This window comes from Eutrigla gurnardus (genome assembly GCF_963514095.1).
Source record: "Eutrigla gurnardus genome assembly, chromosome: 9".
Taxonomy (NCBI): domain Eukaryota; kingdom Metazoa; phylum Chordata; class Actinopteri; order Perciformes; family Triglidae; genus Eutrigla; species Eutrigla gurnardus.
In genome coordinates, this window is record NC_139923.1 from 762,519 (window position 1) to 785,865 (window position 23,347).

Genomic DNA, 23,347 nt, shown 5'->3' on the forward strand with positions numbered 1-23,347 from the left:
TTAACTGCAGTCCAGACTTTCCGAGATCACGCCACCCCACAATTACTTGCGAGAGCAACATTTAAAGTGACACGACTCATGAAAACAAACCATATGCCTATTTGCATTACTTTCATGCAGACATAATTGGAATTGTGTTGATAAATGTGTGAGGACAGTGATAATTATTTAATTTAATTTCTGTTTATTTATTTCAATAATTTCACAAATGTTTACAAAAAAACTAAAATAACAAATTAAATTAAATGCAGATTCAGCCAACTGTCCAAAAATGAATAATTGATTATGAACAACATTCATAATCAACATAAACAAATATTATATCTCCAAACCGTGTCATCTTTTCATAATCCTGAGAGTTTTCCTCCCACCTTTCGTTGACCTTGTGATGTTTTCCCTGGAGGTCAAGGAAAAGTGGTTAGGACCTCATTTTATGAGTATTCAACTGCAACCCAGTGCTTGTCCCATATAAGCCAGGTCTGAGCAAAGGTAGTCAGCCTGACTGTTGTAGGTTTATATAATACTGTTTATGTGTGCTGGAATTTATTTATGCTTCATTTATACACTATACAAATCTGGTAAGTTGTAAATAGTCCGTATGGTTCAGTATCACTAGTAGGGGGGAGAAGTATGAAGCATTGAACCACTTGAGCCAATTCTTTAAAAAAAAAATGGGTTCATTACTCGAAGCTTCTGTGACAGTGACCTCCGGGGAAGTGCAAGGCTGCAGCGGATTGAAAGTATCTTTGCTGTAAAAAATGTTTTATGTACACACACACACACACACACACACACAGTTCTATTTACAAATAAAGATTGATGAATGTGTGTATTAAGTTATTGAGGAGAGAGTTTTGGGAAAACATGGCATATAGGTTGGGTTTGCTTGTGTAACTATGGCAGGGGATGATTATGTGGTGTGGACACTGTTGGGACCTCAGGGTTTGTGTCTATGAAACAATTTGTGGATGCAGATTGAACTGGTTCTGAACATTCAGATTGGAGCGTCCTCTGTGTGGAAACACAGCCACGCACCTCCACAGGGGGTCTTTCCCCCTCCCCCATCTGCCTGCAGGCCTGTGTCACTGAAAGTGACACGTACCTGTGAACTCCAGATTCCATTCTGATTGGTCAACTGCAGTGGAAGTTGGCTTCCTACCAAGCAGACCAAGTTGGGATCTCTCTTCTTTCTACTGGGACCACAACCTGAACAGAGGTCTCCTCTTTCTCCTGGGATTCCACCCGGACAAGCGGTCTACCCACCTCCCTCTTTCTCCTGGGATTTGGACTACAGGTCTCAAGCCCCAAGCAGCGCCCTCAAAACAGCCAACAAGCTGGCTGTTGGAGTCTGCTTCTGCAACAAAGACAAGAATTCCTAGTCGAGACGCATCTCACTAGAAATTCCTGTTATGGCTGTGTGTTTTGTTTTCTAACATGTCTCTTTCCCTCCCTTTAGTGTGTGTGTGGGTATGGGTGTGTGTGTGTGAAGGAGGTTGGATCTCACTCTGGAGCAGGTGTGCTGCTGATGGGATCATTGGCTGATTGCTCACACTTGATTGGACCAACGGGAGAGCTCACAGGTTCAAATACGAGCTGTGTGCGTGTGTGTGTGTGTGGATTAACCATTTAGTATGGTGTGACTTTAGAGTATTGTTAATGGTTTTGTATTGTACATCACTGTAAATTGAGCACTGACTACTAAAGCAGTTAAGTAGGAGGGAGAAGCCCTTTTTGTTTGTGAGCTGCATCTTTTCTCCTGTTTTTAGTTAGGCTAGGTAAGCAGCCTGTCATTTGTTTTACTGTTATGTTTCTCCTTAGGTAAGAATAGGGCTTACTAGTGATTATGTTTGTTGTTTTGGGCATTGCTCACCTCTGAACCAAATAAACTGCCAAACTGAATGGTAAATGAATGTTTTACGTGAAGCTGGTCTTTCTTGGGAGTGGTAGAGTGGGGGGGGGGGCACATTTGTGTTGCGTCTAGGTTCCCCTAGACCAGGGACGTAACATTCCTCCATCCACAACTCCAAGGACAGCAACTTTCCCCAGGAACCTGAAGACAGCAACCTTTCTTCAGAGGAACAACCAACCCTTCTTCAAGGACAGGTACGATCTGGGCATAGCTTAGGACAGAAACTGTATGTGATGACATTAATGTGTCCAAGTGATTTTCTATTTGATGTATTGTTTAATTAAGTGTGTAACCTTAGTTCAGTTGTTAGTGATCTAGAACACAGTTTGCATGCTCACTAATTCAACTTGCCTAACGGCACTACATATATTATACTAATTATACACGTATGTAGAAACTTGTTCTCCAGGCAGGACCACACAGCCTCCAACAAAGAATACCCCCGCTCCACAGGGCTAACAGGTCGACACCCACAACGGCCATCTTGGATAGTATTTAGTTAGATAGGCCACTTAGACTGGTTTGTTTCTTTGTTTATTGTTAATAAACCCTTTTGAACATACTGCTGTGTTTTTTGATGTTGTTTAAGAATGAATGATATCAACCTCTTTGCAAAGAATTCACAAATCCTTCAACTGTTTGTACTCATATGCTAATAGTTATTAATTATTGGCATTTGAGTACAAACCCCTTTATATTGAGACTGAGTACAGGTTGGGTTATCTTTTCCCTGATTTCAGGGTGGTGCCCCGTTTATTATTTAATATTTAATAATTATATTAATCTTCCTATTAATATCTATAATTATATTGATATTAATAATTATCTATTAATAACCGAATCTGCTCCTGCTAGTCTGCTAGCGAGACGCCAGAGCCTCATCCCACTCCTCAGTTCTTATTCTCCTCGACCTATCTGCTGCATTCGACAGTCAACCACCAAATCCTCCTCTCCACTCAGGCTGAACTTGGCATAACTGACTCTGCTCTCACCTGGTTTACAATCATACCTGACAAATCGCACCTTTCAGGTCGCATGGAATGGCTCTATGTCCAAACCCTGTTCTCTGGACACGGGTGTCCCTCAAGGCTCAGTATTAGGACCGCTTCTGTTCTCACTATACACCAGACCACTAGGTTCTGTTATCACATCGCATGGATTCTCCTATCATTGCTACGCAGATGACACCCAGCTGTTCCTCTCTTTTCCCCCGACCTCTGACACTCACATTGCAACTCGCATCTCGGACTGTCTGGCTGACATCTGTCTGGACAACTGCACATCACCTCAAGCTTAACCTGAATAAAACCAAACTCCTCTTCATCCCAGGGAAAGACTGCCCTCGCATGGACCTGTCGGTCACTGTCGAGGGCATCACAGTATTGCCGTCGTCAACTGCGAGGAACCTGGGTGTAATCCTCGATGACCAACTATCCTGCACCCCCAACATCACTGCTGTGGCCCGATCCTGCAGATTTGCCCTCTACAATATCCGCAGGATTCGGACCTTCCTCACAAAGGATGCAACGCAACTCCTGGTCCAAGCACTGGTCATCTACCGCCTTGACTACTGCAACTCTCTCCTGGCCGGACTCCCGGCCTCTGCGATTAAACCATTGCAACGTATCCAGAACGCTGCAGCACGCCTTATCTTCAATCTACCCAAATTCTCCCATGTGACCCCCCTCCTCCGTGACCTCCACTGGCTCCCTGTTGCAGCACGCATCCAATTCAAGACGATGACACTGGCCTTCAGGGCCATCAATGGAACGGCACCCATCTACCTTCAAACATTGGTCAAACCTCATGCCCCGAAGCGAGCACTTCGCTCCTCTACTTCAGCTGGCCGGCTGGTACCACCATCGCTGAAATCACACAAATGTTGCAAATGCCCCCCCCCCCCCAAAAAAAACAAAAACAAAACACCCTTATCTATAGCACTCTGATCATAGCACTGTTGCTCTTGAGGTACTACTTTACTCAGATGAGGACCTAACACTTGTTCTACTTTTAGCTCTTACTTTATCTGCAATGATATGTTGTGGTTTTTTTGTTTCCTTCTTTTGACAAATGTACTTATTGTAAGTCGCTTTGGACAAAAGCGTCTGCTAAATGAACTAAATGTAAATGTAGTTCCCCAACAGCACTCAAGATTTTTATTGAGGTACATTATTTTTTTGATGATGTGTGCATAAAAATTGATAGTTTAAACAGAAGAGGGTACACATTTCAGCCATTTCCAGTGGTGGATCGGTCATCTAGCACTGCACCTCCACTGTAGCATCCGCTGTGGTATTCCTTGCCCTCCTTGCTTCAGAAGCATCACTGTCCAGAGTTTCCCAAAGGTTATTTATCTGAAAGAAAAACACGACGGTAATCATCAGTACTGGAAGGTTTCATTTTGTATCCATTTTTACTTACTTACTTTGTCTGTTAAATCTTTAAGACATTACCTGTGGATGATGTATTTTCCACATTTGTTGGTGCTGGTTGAGCTGATGTGGAGGGCTGTTCTTTTGTAGGTGTGTCAGATGGTGTGTATCTTATTAATTGAGAGCATTCAGCAGTCAGTCATTTACTGATGCCTGTGCCTGCATTTGATTGTAGAATCCTATGGTTTAGAATCTCGGATCCAGCAATGTTGAAGTGCACAGTGCTGTTTGGTTCTCCTTAGTGTCAAACTTATTTTTGCATCACTGACACCAAGTTATGTCCAGTAGTCCAGTAGTTTAGCTGTTGTGGTTTATTTTCCCCATTGTTTCATACCATTAACATTTTTGTCATTGGGATGACCTTGGACCCTGACACTCTCTTCTCCTCGGACAGTTCTACTGTTGCCTGGTAAAAGGGGCCGAAGCAGTCCTCAGAGGAAGGAGGTCTCGCGTCTGTTCTGAGCGTCGCAAGAGTTGCCCACACTGACTGTCTCTGTGAAAAGGTTGAAGCATGAGGAAGGTGCTGTTCCAGCGTGTGTCCACCTCCTGAATCAGCTTCATCACTTAACGGTTCATCTGCTCCTGCACTTCTCTGAGCTTCTCTTTTGCTGCTGGTTTTGAAGAATGTGACTACTTTTGGTGCCCTCGTGCGAAGGTCTTCTAGGAGGAGTTGCATCAAGAGACTTCCTCTCCACTTAATCTAGTGAATGAGTCAAGCAAATTGCATGTCTCAGATTTAAACTTCTGACAGAGGCAATCATATTAGCTCCTGCATCTGTCACAATCGAGGTCACTTTGCCTTCAATGCCCCATTCCTCCATGAGAGACCTCGTTCCAGAGTCATCCACATAATGGCAGGTCACTGCTAGATATGCATCCGTATTAATAGAGGTCCACATATCAGCAGTCAGGCTGACACCCTCTACCCTCTTGGCCTTGGTCTCCTCCTCGTATCTCTGGACCACCAAAAAGACTGTGAGTCTTTCACAACCATGTTCACAAGAGCCTCATCTAGCTTCTGCATCTGGTCCACTAAGACAAATACATAAAGACATAAAGAAATAAAAAGAAATGAATAAAAGAAAATAAGGATTTATGTGAAATTGCTTATAATTGAAGCAGGCCTATGAGTCATGGAATACAACCATATTACATTGTGTTAGTGTGTCTAGTTAATAATAATAATATAATACATATAGCCTACTTTGATTTGGGTTCAATTAATCAGATTTAATATGGGTCCCTTCAGAGCCAAGAGGTATTATGTCAACTGAGCTACTTCCTCTTGCTGACACAGTGAAAGCAGATCGACTCTAAATTTAACCTCTTGACCTACAGAAACGACAACAACAATGTTGTTCCACATCCTGGCAGGTCACCTGAGAACCTGATAACAGACAGAGGTCACATTGTTTTGAACGACCGCCAAACTGTTGACACCGGCTGGAAGTTGGGTCAGCTCTTAGGAAGCTGTAAACCAGCAGGTGTGCTAATGTGCTAAAACAAAGCAAAGAGATTAATAATAAATAATTACAATAGTATTGTATAATAATAAAACAAGGAGAATGGAACATATCACAGGTTATTTTCAGGTGGCATAACAATCTACACAGCAGCCATATTGGAGGACCTCTGCTATGACTGTTTCTGTATGACTGTTTCATCCTTCTGAAGGATGTGTGCCAATGAATTACAGTGACAAATGTAAGAAATTTGGGCAGCCAGTGGCGCAGTGGTTAGGGCAGCCGCCCCATGTACAGAGGCTCAAAGTCCTCAATGCGGCAATCCCGGGTTCGGCCCACCAGCCTGGGATCAGCTTCCCGCAATGTCTTCTCCCTGTTTCCACACTGTCTGTATGAAATAATAAAAGGCTTGAACGGCGCTCTAGCCGAAAATAATCTTTAAAAAAATAAATGTAAGAAATGAATACATGATTAAAATGACTGATTGTTACTGACTTATTTTTTGGAGAAAATCACGGAAATAATCAACTGTACAGATTTCGAAACAATATCAAGTTTTGTATTAAATGGGGTTCAACATGTGGAAACTTGTCAGTTTGGTCCTTTCTTTAGTAACTGAACATGTTTCTATTCTTGGACACAACTATAATCCAGGTAAAAGGTCAAATTTACAGCAGATGTAGGATGAGAGTGGTGTTATGTCACTCAGAGCCTTTTCACTTCAGACATGACACAGTTATGTCATGTGTTATTTATTATTATCGCAACACCTATGCTGTGAAGACTAGGTTATAATGTTTAGCTTGTGTTCACAGCGAGTAGGCAAATTCTGGGTCTGAAAAATGAAGACAATGCGGAAGAATACACAAGAAACTGTTCTTTCTAATAGCCATCAGGGGACAACAGAAAAAAATTAAAAACTGTCATCTGTGGCCGTGGCAGGACTGTAAAATCCCTGTCTAATCAAAAAAGTCAGGCCAGAGAAAATAATTGGATGGCCTGCCTGTCTGTCAGGTCGACAGCCAAACTGCAGAACTAAAGCTTCAAAATTGCACCACAAACCAAATCCCTCTAGTCTCAGGCTCATTTACATATATGGAGGAAGGAAATTAACTCTGAATTCAGCTTTTAGAGAATTTTACAACTTTTAGGACATTATGATTTAAATAAGGTTCATTTAAGTGTTCGGAATTTGATTCACCTCAGAAAAAATGATTTACGGATGTCTCTTTCCTACGACGGCGTATTAGGGCCACTGTCGAAAAAAAAAAAAAAAAAAAACGGAGCCGAGAGAGGTGGGCAATATTCTGAGATTAAAAGTCACAAATTTGCTAGTTTTAAAGTGGCAAATTTGCGACTTTAAAACTAGCAAATTTGCGAGTTTTAAAGTGGCAAATTTGCTAGTTTATTACGATGCTAACAACCGGCATTTATGCTAGCTAACTTCCCATGAATGTAGCTTTTATCTTTCTAATTAATCATCCCATGTGTCAATGCTTTGCTAAGGTCCTTAGGGTTATGGCTCTTGATGGTTAGTGTTGGTTAATTTTATATGGGCCAAATTGTCATTTTACGGTATGTGTGTTTGTTGATCGGGTGGTTTGGCTAAGCTAGCGGTCATTGAGGAAGTAATCACGTAGCTTGACCCGGATGTTTGCCGTTGCTATGACAACAAGTGAAAGCTACCGCTAGCTTAGGCAAACTACCTGCTCAATAAACACAAATAAGATAACAATTTGGCCCATATAAAATTAACCAACAATAACCATCAACAGCCATTACCTTAAGGGCCTTAGCAAAGCGTCACACGTTGGGATGAATTAATTAGAAAGATAAAAGCGACATTCGGAAGCGAAGTTAGCTAGCAGAAATGCCGGTTGTTAGCATCGTAATAAACTAGCAAATTTGCCACTTTAAAACTCGCAAATTTGCTAGTTTTAAAGTCGCAAATTTGCCACTTTAAAACTAGCAAATTTGTGACTTTTAATCTCAGAATATTGCCCACCTCTATCGGCTCCGTTTTTTTTTTTTTTTTTTCCGACAGTGGCCCTAATATGCCGTCGTACTTTCCCAATTTAAGTCTGCTGGGGGAAAGTATTTTTGGGCCTAATGGCATCACGTTGAGTTGTTGAAATGTTTTTTCCAGACTGATGATGTTTATATTTGACTTAGTTTAGGCATTTATTTTAAGCCCAACTGGGATGTTTTTCCTAAACAACAGCTGTTTCACAGAAACAACTGGCATGAAATGATACACAAAAAGCCAAAAATGCATTATCATGACAAGGAATGTTCTTGTTGTTCTTTTTATACGCCTTCCCATAGGATCAGGTTGTTTGTGGAGATTTAAGCCAGTCACCTTTCTTGTTGGTCAACCAAATGTAAGAAAGTCGAGGGTTATGACTTCAAACAAATCTGACAACTCAATCTACCCCTGACATCTCACTACATCATCAATCCTCCTCATTTTCAGCCGGAGCTGTACGGTACATAATCCCACCATCCTCAGGGAGAACAAGCATTTCCATGACAACACTACAACCACAACTTGTTTCTGTGTCCTGATATGTTATGTAAGGCTGCAGAGCTTTGTGTCTAATGTCTCTCCACACCGTCTTGTTCCCTTTGTTTCTTTCGAGGCACAAGTCACTGAAGAGCTCTCACCACAGGCCACTCAGAGGCCTCACATTCCTGCAGTAAGCCTATCTCATTGACCCCCCCCCCCCCCAACCCGACACCCTAAAAAAGACAGGACCCCATCAGGCTCCTCTGGCAGCTGGGATTCTGCTCGTTAACACTGGTTGTTAACAGACCTGAAGGAACCTGATGGAGGACAAGTCACTGAGGTTGAACAACTAAGGGAAAAATTAAATAAGATATAAAAGACAAAGAATAAGAGATAAAAGCATTTGGAGAGTCCAAAACAAACCCAGCAAAACCATGAGTATATTTGGGTACTGCAGGCAGCCGAAGAAGAACGAGGAGGTGGATGAAGACAAGCTATTGGCCACCCTGTCCTCTGAAGAGCTCCAAGAGCTGGAGAGGGAGCTGGCCGACCTCGATGACAATGTCCCCATCGGCCTGAGGCAGAAAGACCAGACCGCCAAAACTCCAACAGGGAGCTTCGACAGGGACGCTCTGCTGAAATACTGGGAGGACGAGAACAAGAAGCTGCTGGAGGACGAGAGGACGGAGGACAAGAGGAAGGACGAGAGGAAGGACAAGAGGACAGAGTCCATCGCTTGGCAGGTGAGAGAGAGCATATCAATACTCTGCAAGTGTGTGGCTGTTACAGCAGCAAAGAGAGTTTTAAAACGGGTCCCTACATCACAACATAATCATACGTAAATTTGACTAAAAAAGTTGACTAAACGTTGAATACGATTGATTATTTTAAGCAGAAAGCTTCAAGTTTTAGCAGAAACATTGGCTGCCCGGGAAGGGAAATTAAACTAAAAACATGCAAAAGTCTTGCATTCAAAACTAAAATGAAGCACAATAGTATTAGCATTAATAATAAATGAGGTAAACGTATTTATTATTGTTTTATTGCTGCAGGTGGTCAAGGTGGAGTTTATTTATCTTTATCGTCACTTATATATTAACATGGCTGTCTTAATAGTTAAGTTGATATTTTGTATTTATAATCTCAAGCTTCAAAGTATGTAACTAAAGCTTTAAAATAAGCGAGTGAAAAGAACAATGTACTGGAGTAGAAGTATCATAAAATGGTAATAATTAAGGACATTTGAACTTTATTTTTTTAATTATCTGGATTTGCATTTAATATTGGAATATATATAACATATAACCAACATGTGCAATATTTTTTAGTAATGAACCGATTTGATTGACATCCAAAAATGAACAAATTAATAAATAAATCAGAAAACAGATTCAGTTTGTATGACGACGTATTAGAAACCTAACTCTCATTTTGTGGCTTAATGTTGTCTGATTCTTCCAATTACATTCGTTTTAAAGCCATGTTGAAACAAATGGAAAATTAGTTTCTACATGAATTCATAGAGTTCAATTAAGTGACTATTTCAAATACTGCCGGGGGACTGTGTACACATCTCAGATTGGAGACTGGAATTTGGAAGACGGCCTAATAAAAGACGCTATCCATTTGTGTTGTGAGAAAAGTAGTAGCCAGTGTTCTGGGAGCTTCACCCATGCTACAGATTTAAAGCTTCGAAATCTTGGCCTCAATTCTTTAACATTTTTTATTTATTTTCTATTTGTTTCACAAATCCTTCAACTTTGTGGAAGTTCAATGCTAAATCACTGAGTACACATTCACTGCTAGCAATAGTATTGCCTTAGTTGTTTATGTTGTTCTCTATAATTTTAAGTGTATTTTTATCCTGCTGGAATTATATATATATATATATATATATATATATATATATATATAACTTGTGTGTGTGTGCAGGAGGGACGACCAGATAAGAGCAGAGGGGAACAAGTCACACTGACCACCAGCGGTGCCAGAAAGAATCTTGATGGTGACAGGAAAAAGATTTCACAAAAGGGAAAGAAAGCACCTAGTGCCTTTTGCAAAAATGATGCAAAGGAAGACAAGGTGGAAACGAAAGATGAGTGTAAAAAGGATATCAGGAGTAAATGTCCTCAGAAGAATGCTCCATCAAAGTGCTCGTGGAGGACTGAAACCACAGACCAAAACCTGAACGCAACCTGCAACAGAGCTAGTGGGAACCCGATCATCATCGATGAAACACTAGAGCAGATCCTGTGCGATGACCCCACCATGAATGAAGTCAATCTCAACAACATTGAAGACATTTCCCAGGAAACCTTGCTTCGCTTTGCCGAGGCCTTGTGCACAAACACTCATGTCCTTGTTTTCAGCCTTGCCAACACCCACGCCGATGACCGGGTCGCCTTTGCAGTGTCCAAGATGCTCCGTGAAAACTGCGTCATCGAAAACCTGAACATTGAGTCCAACTTCGTGTCTGGTCAAGGCATCCTGGCTCTGCTGGTGGCGCTGCAGCACAACAGGAGCCTGGTGGAACTTCGCTTCCACAACCAGAGGCACATGTGCGGTGGGAAGGTGGAGATGGAGATGGTCCAGTTGCTGAGGGAAAATACCACTCTGCTCAAGCTTGGTTACCAGTTTGACCTCCCAGGCCCGAGGATGACTGCTACCAGTATCCTGACTCGCAACCAGGACAAACAACGACAGAGGAGGCTCCAACAGAAGCAGGAACTGAGTCCCACAGAGGTGTCAGGACAAGGTACTGGTTCAAAACCATCAAATAAGCCATCACAATTGTCTAAGGCTGTTGAAAATCAGATCAGAAATCCTCCCCATTCTTTAGACCCGCCAACAAGGAAGATCTCTGAAATGGTCAAACAACATGAAGGCCCAAACGGCACGAAGACGCAGTCAAACCAAAGGAAGCCAAAGTCAAAAAAGCTCAAGAACGGCGCCAATGAAAAGGAGAGCGCAGATATTCTCAAAGACCTGAAGAATGCCTTGAAGCCATCGCTGCAGAAGAAACGAGCTGAACCATCATGTCTGCCTCCACCGCAGAGGTCGAGCCGGGATGATCTGATGGCGGCAATTCGTGGGAGCAGCATTGGGTCCTTAAAAAGGGTAAGGTCCTTCCTATGAGTCTGTCGCTGATTTTTGTTTTGTTCGAGTGAACACCTGCTGTCGCCCAACGATAGCCTCTGTCAGTCCTCAATTCTTTGTCAGGTTATGAATAGTTTGACTTCTTCACTGTAAGATAATAACTGCAATAGGCAGTGGTTTCACAATGCTTTAAGGGATCTCAGGGCACAAACAGAGCTAGGCAATGTGATTAAAATAAGTATTATTGTTAACAAAATGAGTTTCCCAAGTAGCTTTCATGAAATCAACAGGAAAATCCAGAATTTAATTTAAAATCCTTTGCTTAATGGTCAGGCACCATGATATCTTAGAGCTCATTAAACCCGACTGTCCTACAAGAGCACTACGCTCTCAGAATGCAGGATTACTTGTCATTTCTAGAGTCTCCAAAAGTAGAGCGGGTGCCAGAGCTTTCAGTAATAAAGCTCCTCTTCTGTGAACCATGTTCAACTTTTGGTTAGGGAGGCACACGCCGTTTCCACATTTAAAGGAATAGTTCGGAATTTTGGACATAAGACCTATTTTCCAAGTGAGCCGGTGTGTTCGAGGGTGCACTGTGGAGTGGGCAAGACTGTTTTAATGCCCGTCTAGTTAAGAACCGTTGACTTGCGCTAGCCATAGCATAAGCGAACTCGGCAACTAGAAGAACTGAATGAAATTTCTTGAAAACGTCTCCAGACGTCTCGAACACACCGGCTCACTTGGAAAATAGGTCTTATGTCCAAAATTCCGAACTATCCCTTTAAGAGTAGGCTTAAAGCGTATCATTAACCACTCCAAACAGGTGCAGGCATGCATCATAAAATATTTTTGTCTGCTGCAACTTAACATGTGTGATGTTTCTCGTTTCAGGTGGATGCTGTGACAGCACAGGACTGAAGTCACCTGCTCATCACACCTGAACTCTTTTCACTTTCTATTGGAATATTCTTTTTTATTTATTTCGAAACACGATGTTATTGAACTTGTCACCCAGTGTAGCCACAGATTTCTTTATGATTTCACATTTTGTGAAACTGACCATGAATACCGATGTGTTGACAAATAAACTTTGTGTTCTGCATGTTTGTCAAAACTTCTCAGTTGTTTTTCGTTTTTCTAGTAGTCTTTCATTTTAACAAGCATCTATTCTAAATTTTTCCTCTGAGTCTGGACTATTTCTTTATGATGTTTTACAGATAAATGTACTATTAAAAATGTAAATGAGTTCAGCTGAAAACGGCTAGTGTGGCCGTGTCGGTCGCATGTTGATACCCCAAGCTGTGGCAGTTTTCCGTCTGGTTTCTTAACAAACACTGATTTTGCTTTTTGTTTTTTGTTGAAGTTTCCAATAACTTGTAAAGTTTGGTTGACAGAAACTCATAACTACCTTGGTTATAATTGGTAAAAAAAAAGATTTTCTGCTTTGTTTTATAGATCCGTGGTAAAATGTTGATGATGAGCTTTCAAAAAAGAAAGTGCATCCCGATTGATGGAAAAGCAGCAGTTACTCAATTTTAAATGAGAAAGACCTGCAGGATGAGGCTGTAATTGTTTTTTTCATTTCTACTATTCAAACCCTCATTCATACTTACAAAATTGTAAATCCCACATCAGTGGGTTGTTCAAATGGATTCTTCTTGTAACACTCGACCCCTCTTAAAAACTTCATTATGGCTCATACAATGCTTCACATGTCGGTGACCTGAGAGGATCATCTCTGTCTGTACTGTAATAAAGACGGCTCACAGAGGGATTACGCTTCACTCACTCTGAGAGCTGTTACGTGAGGGGACTGCAGCAGCTGCACTTTACACTCCATCAACACACACACAGCCTGGTTTTCATCGGGATTTTGACTTTTAAGGACATTATTTTGACTATCACAAATTTCCTTGTGTCTAACCATAACCACAACAGGCCAAATGCAAAGCCTAACCTTAATGTACCCTACCCATCTTTAAGTCTTTACTCTAAAATGTCTCTCTCTCTCTCTCTCTCTCTCTCTCTCTCACACACACACACACACACACACACACACACACACTTTGCGACAGATTATTTGTTCTTTTTATGGTGTACAGCTGATTTATATAGAATTTTCTTATTTTGCTAAAAGCTAGTTATCTAGCTAGCTAATTCCACCATGTTTTATTGCTACATCAGTTACAGAAAATTAGCTTTACAAAGTTATCACTCATCTGGTGATAGCAACATGCTTACCTGCAGTTCGCGCATGTGGATGAAGCATCAAGTTGTAAATTGGAATCCTTTACTCTGGCTTCACTTTGGCTGTAGCCATCATGGATTTTGTTATTTTGTCATTTTTGCAACCAGTGAATGTGACAAGCAGCAGAGCGGCAGCCCGAGCAGCAATCTGGATCCATCTGGCTTCTGGTATGAAGCTGCTAACAAAGTTAGCTTCCATAATTCACGGTCAACTTTACAGCTAAGGGCCCTAATTTCGTGGCACAGCGCAGGGTTGCACAGGGTGGCGGAGCTGGCGCAATGCAAGTTTCGATCAGCGCAGCCTTGCGCACGGTCAGTTTGGCAGTTTGGTGGATCGCCTGCGCCAAGATGGGTGTGGCGGAGCAGCAGGGGGAGGCGTCACAGATTCAGCTTGTTGCAGCGGAAGTTTCGTGGCAAAAAGCCTCGCCGAGACTGCGCCGAAAGCCCGTCAGCTCCAACTTGGTCTACTCTTGGCGCAAGGCGAATTACAGCTCGTGGAGTGGCAGTTTGGCTCACCTGTGTGCAGTGCGCACACGTCACCAAGACCTCACAGGCAGGTTTCCACAGTTCCAGGCACATTTACATGCAATAAATAATCACAACAAACACTACTTAATGCAACTAATTGAATCAACACGTGAATTTATATCTATATAGATTGTCCCGTCACATCTGGCGTCAGATCAAAGGCGGATGGCACGCGTAACGGAAACTCAGCCTGACTGAATTAACAAAGCTGAAACTTGGACCAGAAACGCAAAACTTTGCCGCAAGCTGGAACCGCGGCTGCAGCTAGTCTGAGCGGCACGCGAGGTCCCGGTGTCCCGCCGTTCTGGTGTTGGACGGGGAATCCGGTGCAGCTGTGGAGCGCAGATGATGAAGACGGTGATGATAATGATGATGAATTGCCCGGCCGGCTCGTGCAGGCACGGGGTTCTCGCCACCATTATGTCTACTGCTGTGCGCTCTGACCCTGTTTTGTGATAGACATGCCTAAAATGTGCCTACAATTTCTATAGTGATATTATATCAGCATTATAATTATTATGACTATATGCACACACAGCGCGTGATGCGCATGGTGGGAGCGGCGGCGTTGCTTCTGTCATTGGGTTGTCAAGTGACGAAACTTGCACTGCACCTCGCCTGGCGCATTAAAGGTGAGGAGAGGAGCTCATTTGATTGGTGAAGATCTGAATCGGCTGTGTTAATCCCAGTCCACGCCTTGCCTCCTCCTCGTCTCCCACTCACGCCTTCTTCTCTTCCCTCTTTCCCACTTGCGTGGGTGGGAGTGACGGGAGGCGTGCCTGGGCTAGCCTGCGCGGTGCACGAAACTTGCAAAGTCCAGGCGGACAGACCCCGTCGGCGTGGCGAAGGGGCGCTGCGCCCCGACTGTGCTTGGTCTACGAAACTAGGGCCCTAAGTGTTTAAGTAATAGCCACGCCCAGAAGCATAACCTGCTTTATTGTCTATTTAACACTAAATGGGACAAACATTTACTAAATGAACATCATGCTGTGTTGAAGAAGACTTGAAACTAACAATTGCAACCATAAACTGTTCACATGTTCATTTAGAATCACGTGTGAAGTTGGGACATTTTTGGGGAGCTGGCAGGGAATGCAATAACAACAGTTAAAAGAGTTTGAAGAAAGGCTGAGTGGTGGTGCTGTCAGTTCTTATTAAACAGTACGTCACAAGATTCACGCTATCATGACCTTTCCTCGGGCTCCACCTTCAAGGACACACTACATTTGTGTTTACCCACTAAAGATAAAGTTTTCTCTTTATTTATTTTTTTTATCAATCCAGCATTTTAGTTTTCTGGTGTTAATGAGAATTACAGCCTAATCATAATTGCTCTCCATGTACCTACAGTTTAGTGTACAGTGTACAATCAATTTGGACACAGCTGTGAATTAGTATTATTTTGGGATTAGAATAATAATAAGCCAATACTTTTTAGTTCTATTTAATATGTTCATGCACTTTCCTACAGTACACTGATTTATACTATAACTGTATTATTACTGATGTGCCATACCACTATTTCCTTTCAGATCTGATACCAAGTACAACCCAGGCTAGTATCACAGATATCATTTTACAACTTCTACAATCATGAATCTGCACATCACTATGTACTATGACCACAGCTCCACACACAAAAAAAACCCCACAGATTGCAGTGGTGGAAATTAAATTTGCGCATTTAATCTAGTACTGTACTCAAGAACACTTTAGAGGTACTTATACTTTACTTGAGTATTCACATTTTCGGCTTTTTACTTCTACCCCACTACATTTATCTGACAGCTTTAGTCACTTTACAAAATCTGAATGAATGTTTAAATAAATGATGACATATTATTATGGTTTAATCTACCCAGAAATATAGTATACATAACAAAGTATTTAAAAACATTAAATTGATTAGCCCACTAATGCATTAACATTTTGAATTCAGAATTTAGTATTATTTATTCATTTTTTGTGGCTTTTACTTAAGGATCTGAACACCTCTTTCACCACGAAAGTAAGTTCATACAGTCTATGCATGCCACAAAGAGAGTACAGTGTGATTTGATATCAGCTGGCAGAGAAACAGCAGACCCTTCCGGCTATATATGAGTCAGTTTCTAATCCAGGCGACTTACAAACACACAAAGAGTCACTGGAGTTCATTACACAGCTGTTCAGAATAAATATGGACTCCCCCTCAGGGAGTGTGAGCCCCTCATTATAACACTACACATCTTTAATAAAACGTCGCCTAAATGTTAGACTCAAGCTTAATTGGAGGAAAATGAAATGCTCCAACTGGTAAGTGCTGAGAGACACATGTCATGTCTGTCTGAGGAGATAGGCTCGCAGTCACCTCACTAGTAGTAGAAACATTGTATCACTTATTGTATTATAATGTGAGAGAAATGGGCTTATTTTTGCCGTCTTTTAAATAATAAGATAATGTGAGGTTTCTCTCTGAAGAAAGACTGGGATCTTTTCAATTCTCAGTTTGACCATCCTTGTTTCCTTTCCTTCTCTCCTCCCACCTGAAATGCAAGTGAAGGAGGAAAGGAAGTGACGGGAGGAGACAGGAAGCACGATAACAGGCGTAATTTTAAAGCCTCCTAAAAAGTTCCCTCTACTGGCCATCAGGGGGCGACTCATCTGGTTGCATATGAGAAAATGACCCTACTTCTTACTTGATTTTTTATGAGAGTAAACATTTTACTTTTAAAATGTATGGCCTCAAAAGTTTCAAGTCTTCAATATAGCATGATGTTGATTTAGTAAATGATGATCCCATTTAGTCATAAGGCCTTTTTACACAGACGATTCTGCAGTAATCGCGGAAAGGAGAGAAAAAAATATGCAGCAACTGCATCGTTTATAAAGAGCTTTGCTTTGCAGCGTTACGCCTCAACGTAGTCTGCGTTTACAAGCTATCCCGGCTTTGCAAAACCAGAGAGACGTTGCGCGACCGCCATTTTATCTTCTTCTTCTTCTTTGAGTTTGTTAAATCCGCCGGTGGCGTGTCCCCCTGGTAACACGTCTTCACTGCGTCACGTCTTTTCCGCCTCGCTCCATTCACAGAAGAAGAATCGTATCGCCTCGCCTCTGTGGCGCCTCTGTGGCGCCTCTGTGGCGACATTGCAGAACATTCTGTGAAAAATTCACAAATGCTGCTCTCTCGTCTGTATTGAGTGATGGAGAGAAGCCCCCTACTGGAGCCCTGAGGCATTACCAACACAGCCACGAACAATTCACCCGTAACTTGCTTAACTAAGCAGCAGCTACCAGGCCAGGCCAAGGCTACAACACCAGCAGCAGCTACCAGGCCAAGCCAGGGCTACAACACCAGCAGCAGCTGCCAGGCCAGGCCAGGCCAGGGCTACAACACCAGCAGCAGCTACCAGTCCAAGCCAGGGCTACAACACCAGCAGCAGCTACCAGGCCAAGCCAGGGCTACCACACCAGCAGTAGCTACCAGGCCAGGCCAGGCCACGGCTACAACACCAGCAGCAGCTACCAGGCCAGGCCAGGGCTACAACACCAGCAGCAGCTACCAGGCCAGGCCACGGCTACAACACCAGCAGCAGCTACCAGGCCAAGCCAGGCCTACCACACCAGCAGCAGCTACCAGGCCAGGCCAGGGCTACAACACCAGCAGCAGCTACCAGGCCAGGCCAGGGCTACAACACTAGCAGCTGCTACCAGGCCAAGCCAGGGCTACAACACCAGCAGCAGCTACCAGGCTAGGCCAGGCCACGGCTACAACACCAGCAGCAGCTACCAGGCCAGGCCAGGACTACAACACCAGCAGCAGCTACTAGGCCAGGCCAAGGCTACAACACCAGTAGCAGCTACCAGGCCAGGCCAAGGCTACAACACCAGCAGCAGCTACCAGGCCAGGGCTACAACACCAGCAGCAGCTACCAGGCCAGGCCAGGGCTACGACACCAGCAGCAGCTACCAGGCCAGGCCAGGGCTACAACACCAGCAGTAGCTACCAGATCAGGCCAAGGCTACAAAACCAGCAGTAGCTACCAGGCCAGGCCAGGGCTACAACACCAGCAGTAGTTACCAGATCAGGCCAAGGCTACAAACCAGCAGTAGCTACCAGGCCAGGGCTACAACACCAGCAGGTGTTAGTGTAAAACTGTAATTTATCTTTCATAACTACAAACTTACAATCACTAAGCACACAAAAAAGAGCCTTTCTTATAGTAAACAATGTAGGTTATCATGAACACACCAATATACTATTTTTAAAATTACACACCTTAAAGTTTAAGGATCTGGTAGAGTTTAAGACTGCACAAATAATTTATAAAGCAAAATATAAACTGCTACCTATACAAATACAAAAACTGTTCAAAGACAGAGAGAGGGGTTATAACCTTAAAGGGAAACTAAATTTGAAACAGCATGTAGTGGCTAAAGTTTCCTTAGTGTCTTCTGTTAGTACATATTAAACAGTTAACCACTCTAGACGGAAAGAACGAGTCTCTACGCGTGTTTGTATTTAACGACGGTGGAAAACGGTGTGTTCGCTCCGTCCTTTACTGAATGTTTACACAAAAAAGGCACAATACACACAGTTTTTCCCTCTCTCTGGCTGCGCGAGCTCCTACGTCACAGCTCTGTATGTGCTCCATTATAAATCATAAAATAAAAACAATACTAGCACATTGAACATATGTACAATTAAAATGCAAAACTATAGAATACACATAGTCATTATTAAAAGGCAATTACTAAATATAAATATAAATAATATAATATCTGGATCTTGGACCAAATTACAGACAATAGAAAATGGCACAAACATTTCCGGCCCCTAATTGCTCATCATAGGGATGACAATTACCCAACTAAACTAAAGAGGCATTTTCTTTGTACTAATCCCTTTCTGTACTCTTTCATTTCCTTCTAAATCAACATAAACAACCTAGACTAAGCTAGGTGGGGCCCACAACATAGGCAAACATGGAAAACAATAAAGTCCTAAATAATAATGTCCTTCATTGTTCGTGAGATTCTTCCATCTCGAGCAGGAGACACAACTTGTCTATGGGTCTCTCCAAGGTGCTGGTCTTCGTTTTGACAAGGACCTGACGGACGAACCCTTTGGCGGGAAAAATAAATCCTTTTTCTGAAACATGCCTGGAGGGAGCGCTGGTTTCCCCTTGAGCAAGAGAAGATGATTTGGCGTCAGTGGCTCGAGGTCGTCCACATCATCAGATGACTTGGTAAGAGGTCTGCTGTTGATCACTGCTTCTACTTCACACATACGGTTTGCAGGCATTCGTCGTCGAGTGACTGGAGCTTCAGGAGGTTGGTAAGTATCTTTCGCACAGTTCCTAACTGTTGCTCCCAGACACCTCTGTGATGCGACCCGGCAGGCAGGTTAAAGATCCAAGTGACTCCTCTTTGCAGTAGAGCCTCTGAGATCTGGGACTGGTTCCATTCTTTCATAGCCTGGCGGATCTCGTGTTCTGTGGCTACCAGGTTTGTTCCGTTGTCGGATCTCATAACCTCCACTTGCCCTCGTCTGGCTATGAAACGCCTCACTGCATTTACACATGAGTCGGTGTCGAGCGAGTGCGCAATTTCGATGTGGACTGCTCTGACCGTGAGGCAAGTAAACAAGACTCCATAACGCTTGACTAGTGTGCGTCCACACTTTGCTTCGAAGGGACCGAAGTAGTCTACACCGACGTTGGTGAACGGTGGATGGTCAGGCAGTAGACGATCAAGTGGTAGATTCACCATCTTCTGCTCACTCACGGCTGCTTGACTCTTCCGGCATTTTACACACTTTGAAAGCACACTTCTCACTGCAGCATTTCCTTTGCATATCCAGACCCTTTGACTCAGCCGAGCAAGGGTATGGTTTCTCCCTCCGTGTCCGATTTCCTTGTGAGGGTTCCTGATGATCAGGGTTGTGATGTGGTGATCTTTGGCTAAAATAGCCGGGTGCTTTGTGTGTTCTGGCAAGGCTGCCCGGTGCAATCTTCCACCAACCCGGAGAACCCTGTCTTGGAGGAAGGGATCTAGCTTCACAATTGAACTACTTCTCTTGATCCTTTCACCTTTCTGCAGCGCGCAAAGCTCCTCCTGGAAGGTTTGACTTTGGCTGAACTGAATGATTGCAGTTTCTGCTCTTCTGACGTCCTTGACGGTCAGATAGTTTCCCTTCAGTGTAGATTTCCATTTTTGCATGTGGTTCTCAACTGTCTTGTCCTGTTCTTGACTTTCTAAAGACTGGGCTTGAGGCTTGAATGTCTTTCTCATTTTGCACAGACTTCGAAGCAGCTCCTTCAGTCTCAACATCCAGGCGACAGCCTTCTTCAGGCTGTGCCAGTTGGAGTAGTGATGAGTTAGCTTGAAGAGTGGGTCTGTGCTTGAGTCAACAGTCTTGATAACGTTCACGCTTGTCGTATGTTTCACTTCCGCGTCATCTTCCCTGATCTCTCTTGAGAATTCTGATAAGACAGGCCAGTGAGACTCACTCTTGAATAGGAAGTCAGGGCCTTCAATCCAGCTCTGACACTTCATGAAGTGCTCTGCCTTCATCCCTCTTGAAGCGTGGTCAGCTGGGTTAGAAGCCGTGTTAACATACTTCCACTGTGCTGGTCGTGTGTTCTCTCTGATAGTCGACACTCTGTTCGCGACGAATGTTTTAAAACGAGCGCCGTCGTTGTCGATGTATCGGAGGACGGTGGTGCTATCTGTCCATAGCACAGACTCTTTGAGGTCCATCCGAAGCTCTCGCTTCATGAGCTTATCCATTTTCACAGCAATGGTGGCCGCGGTGAGCTCAAGGCGTGGGACTGTGACTGGTTTCAGTGGCGTCACTCTAGATTTTCCAAGAAGAAAGGCGCAGTGGACTTGACCATGGCTGTTCTCGATGCGGAGGTAAGTGGCGACACCGTAGCCCTTTTCGCTAGCGTCGGAGAAATGATGCAGTTGTGCTGATGTGACTGGACCAAACCCTTCTGGCTTGATGCATCTCCTGACAGAAAAGCTGGCAAAGTGGCTCAGATCAGACAGCCAGGCAAACCACCTGTTGGCAACATCTTCTGGAATCTCTTCGTCCCAGGTAAGTTTCATTCGACAGAGATTCTGGACGATGGTCTTCGCAAGAAGAATGAACGGTGACAGGAACCCAAGGGGATTGTATACTGAGCTTACGACCGAGAGGATACCTCGTCTGGTGATGGGCATGCTCTTCACGTGGATACGGATCTTGAAGGAATCTGATTCTATACACCAGTCTACTCCAAGGGCCCTTTCCATAGGTAGTTCATCCTTGTCCAGGTCTAGATTCTTGATCTCCTTTGCTCTCTCTTGTTCGGGAAGTGATGACAGCACTTTGCGGCTGTTGCTTGACCACTTAGTCAAGTGGAAACCCGCCACTCTCACACAACTCGATGAGGTCTTTGGTTAAGGTAGTAGCTTTCTGCTCGTCGGACGTTGAAACTTGGCAGTCATCAACGTAGAAGTGATCCAGGACTGTAGTTACTGCTTCGGGTGAGTATTTGTCCTTTCCATCCTCGGCAGTCCGTCTTAGAGTGTAGTTGGCACAGCTTGGGCTCGACTTGGCCCCGAACAAGTGGACCACCATCTTGTACTCGCGCAGAGGCTGGCTGAGATCGCCCTGTGGCCACCAAAGGAATCGTAGTAGATCGGAGTCCTTATCGGGTACTCTTACTTGATGGTACATCGCTTCAATGTCGGAGATGAGTGCGATGTGTTCATGTTGAAACCTCGTCAGTACTCCAACCAGACTATTAGTGAGGTCCGGACCTTGTAACAGTTCCACGTTCAGTGATTTCCCTTGAAACGATGCGGCACAATCGAAAACAACACGCAGCTTTTTCTTTTGTGGATGGGTCACACCATGATGGGGAATGTACCATACTCTGCCGTTGTTGGGGTTGCGTTCGTCTTCAGGAACTTCCACTGCGTAGCCTTTGTTCAGCAGGTCTTGTAGCTCTTGTAGTCATCGTGGAAACTGGAGTTCTTGGCGAGTTTCTTTCTTAGGTTTTGATGCCCATTGCTCGGCAACACATTTGTTGTTTGGCATCACCCCGTTTTTGTTTCTAAGAGGCATCCCAATGCTGTAGTGCCTGTTGACTTTCTTGACAGTCTCGAACTGAACGTCTTCTCGCTACATTTCTGACTTCTCTTCGCAGGCTTGCGAAAGTCGTAGTTATATTGCTGCAGCAGCATGCTGTCCACGCCGCTGACTGAGATTCTGTTGACTGAAGCTCTTGAATTGACTTGTCTTGACTTATGGTGATAGTCACTTTTCTTGAAAGGGCCATTAACCACCCAACCGAGGGCTGTCTTTACTGCGTAAGGCCTGTCGTCTTGGCTGTGGATTATCTTCCACGGCTCCATTGCAGAGTGAGCGTTCACCCTTCCTTCCGCAGATATGGCCATCTTTCCAAGTCCTTCTCAACAGGAATGTTGTCTTTCGTTACAGGTATGTCTTTGTGAGTGTAGACATCTGGCAGGCTTATGTACTTGGTCTCTGTCAGGCCGCAAACTTCCAGATCTGAGAGCACGTAGCAGGACACAGGCTTCTCCTGGCCCAGGGTGCGGAGTAGCACTTGGGTCTTCTTGCAATGGACCCCAAGCTGTCTCATCAGCCGTTCGGAGCAAAACGTAGCGGAACTTCCTGAGTCCATGAACGCGTACGTCTCTATGATTGTGTTGCTCCTCTTGGATTTGATGCGCACGGGCACGATGGACAGGATACAATCGTTGCCTCCGGCCCCGGTGACTGCCGTGACTTCACTCTTGGCTGATGTGGAATTGAATGTCCGCTGGCAGAGCTTTGACCTGTCTCAGGTCTGGTGTTCTCTTGGTCTGAGTTCTCAACCCTTTTTCTGTGAAGCAGGCTTGGGTGTTTCTTGCTGCATATTTCACATGTGGCTCTCTTCTTACAGTCTTTTCCCATGTGCCCTTGCGTCAGACACCCAAAACAGAGTCCTTTGACTTTAAGGAACTCGATTCTCTCTTTATTTGGCAGACTTCTTATTTTGTTACACTCACTTAGGGCGTGTCTCTTGTTGCAGTACAGGCATGGTTCTTGAAAGGCATTGCATGTCTGCTTGTTCTTTCTTGGTTCTGAGGCATCCCTTTCCTCAGGCTTAACACTTCACTGCATGAAAAGTCG

At 43.8% G+C, this 23,347-nt stretch overlaps 1 pseudogene across 1 annotated transcript; it reads left to right on the plus strand.

Moving 5' to 3' along the window:
• Positions 1–8,744: 8,744 nt before the first annotated feature.
• LOC311018787 (leiomodin-2 pseudogene) lies at positions 8,745–18,163 on the plus strand (annotated as a pseudogene). The gene is made up of 3 exons (XR_014599291.1): positions 8,745–9,053; positions 10,243–11,427; positions 17,564–18,163. The product of XR_014599291.1 is annotated as a leiomodin-2 pseudogene (transcript).
• The last annotated feature ends 5,184 nt before the right edge of the window (positions 18,164–23,347 follow it).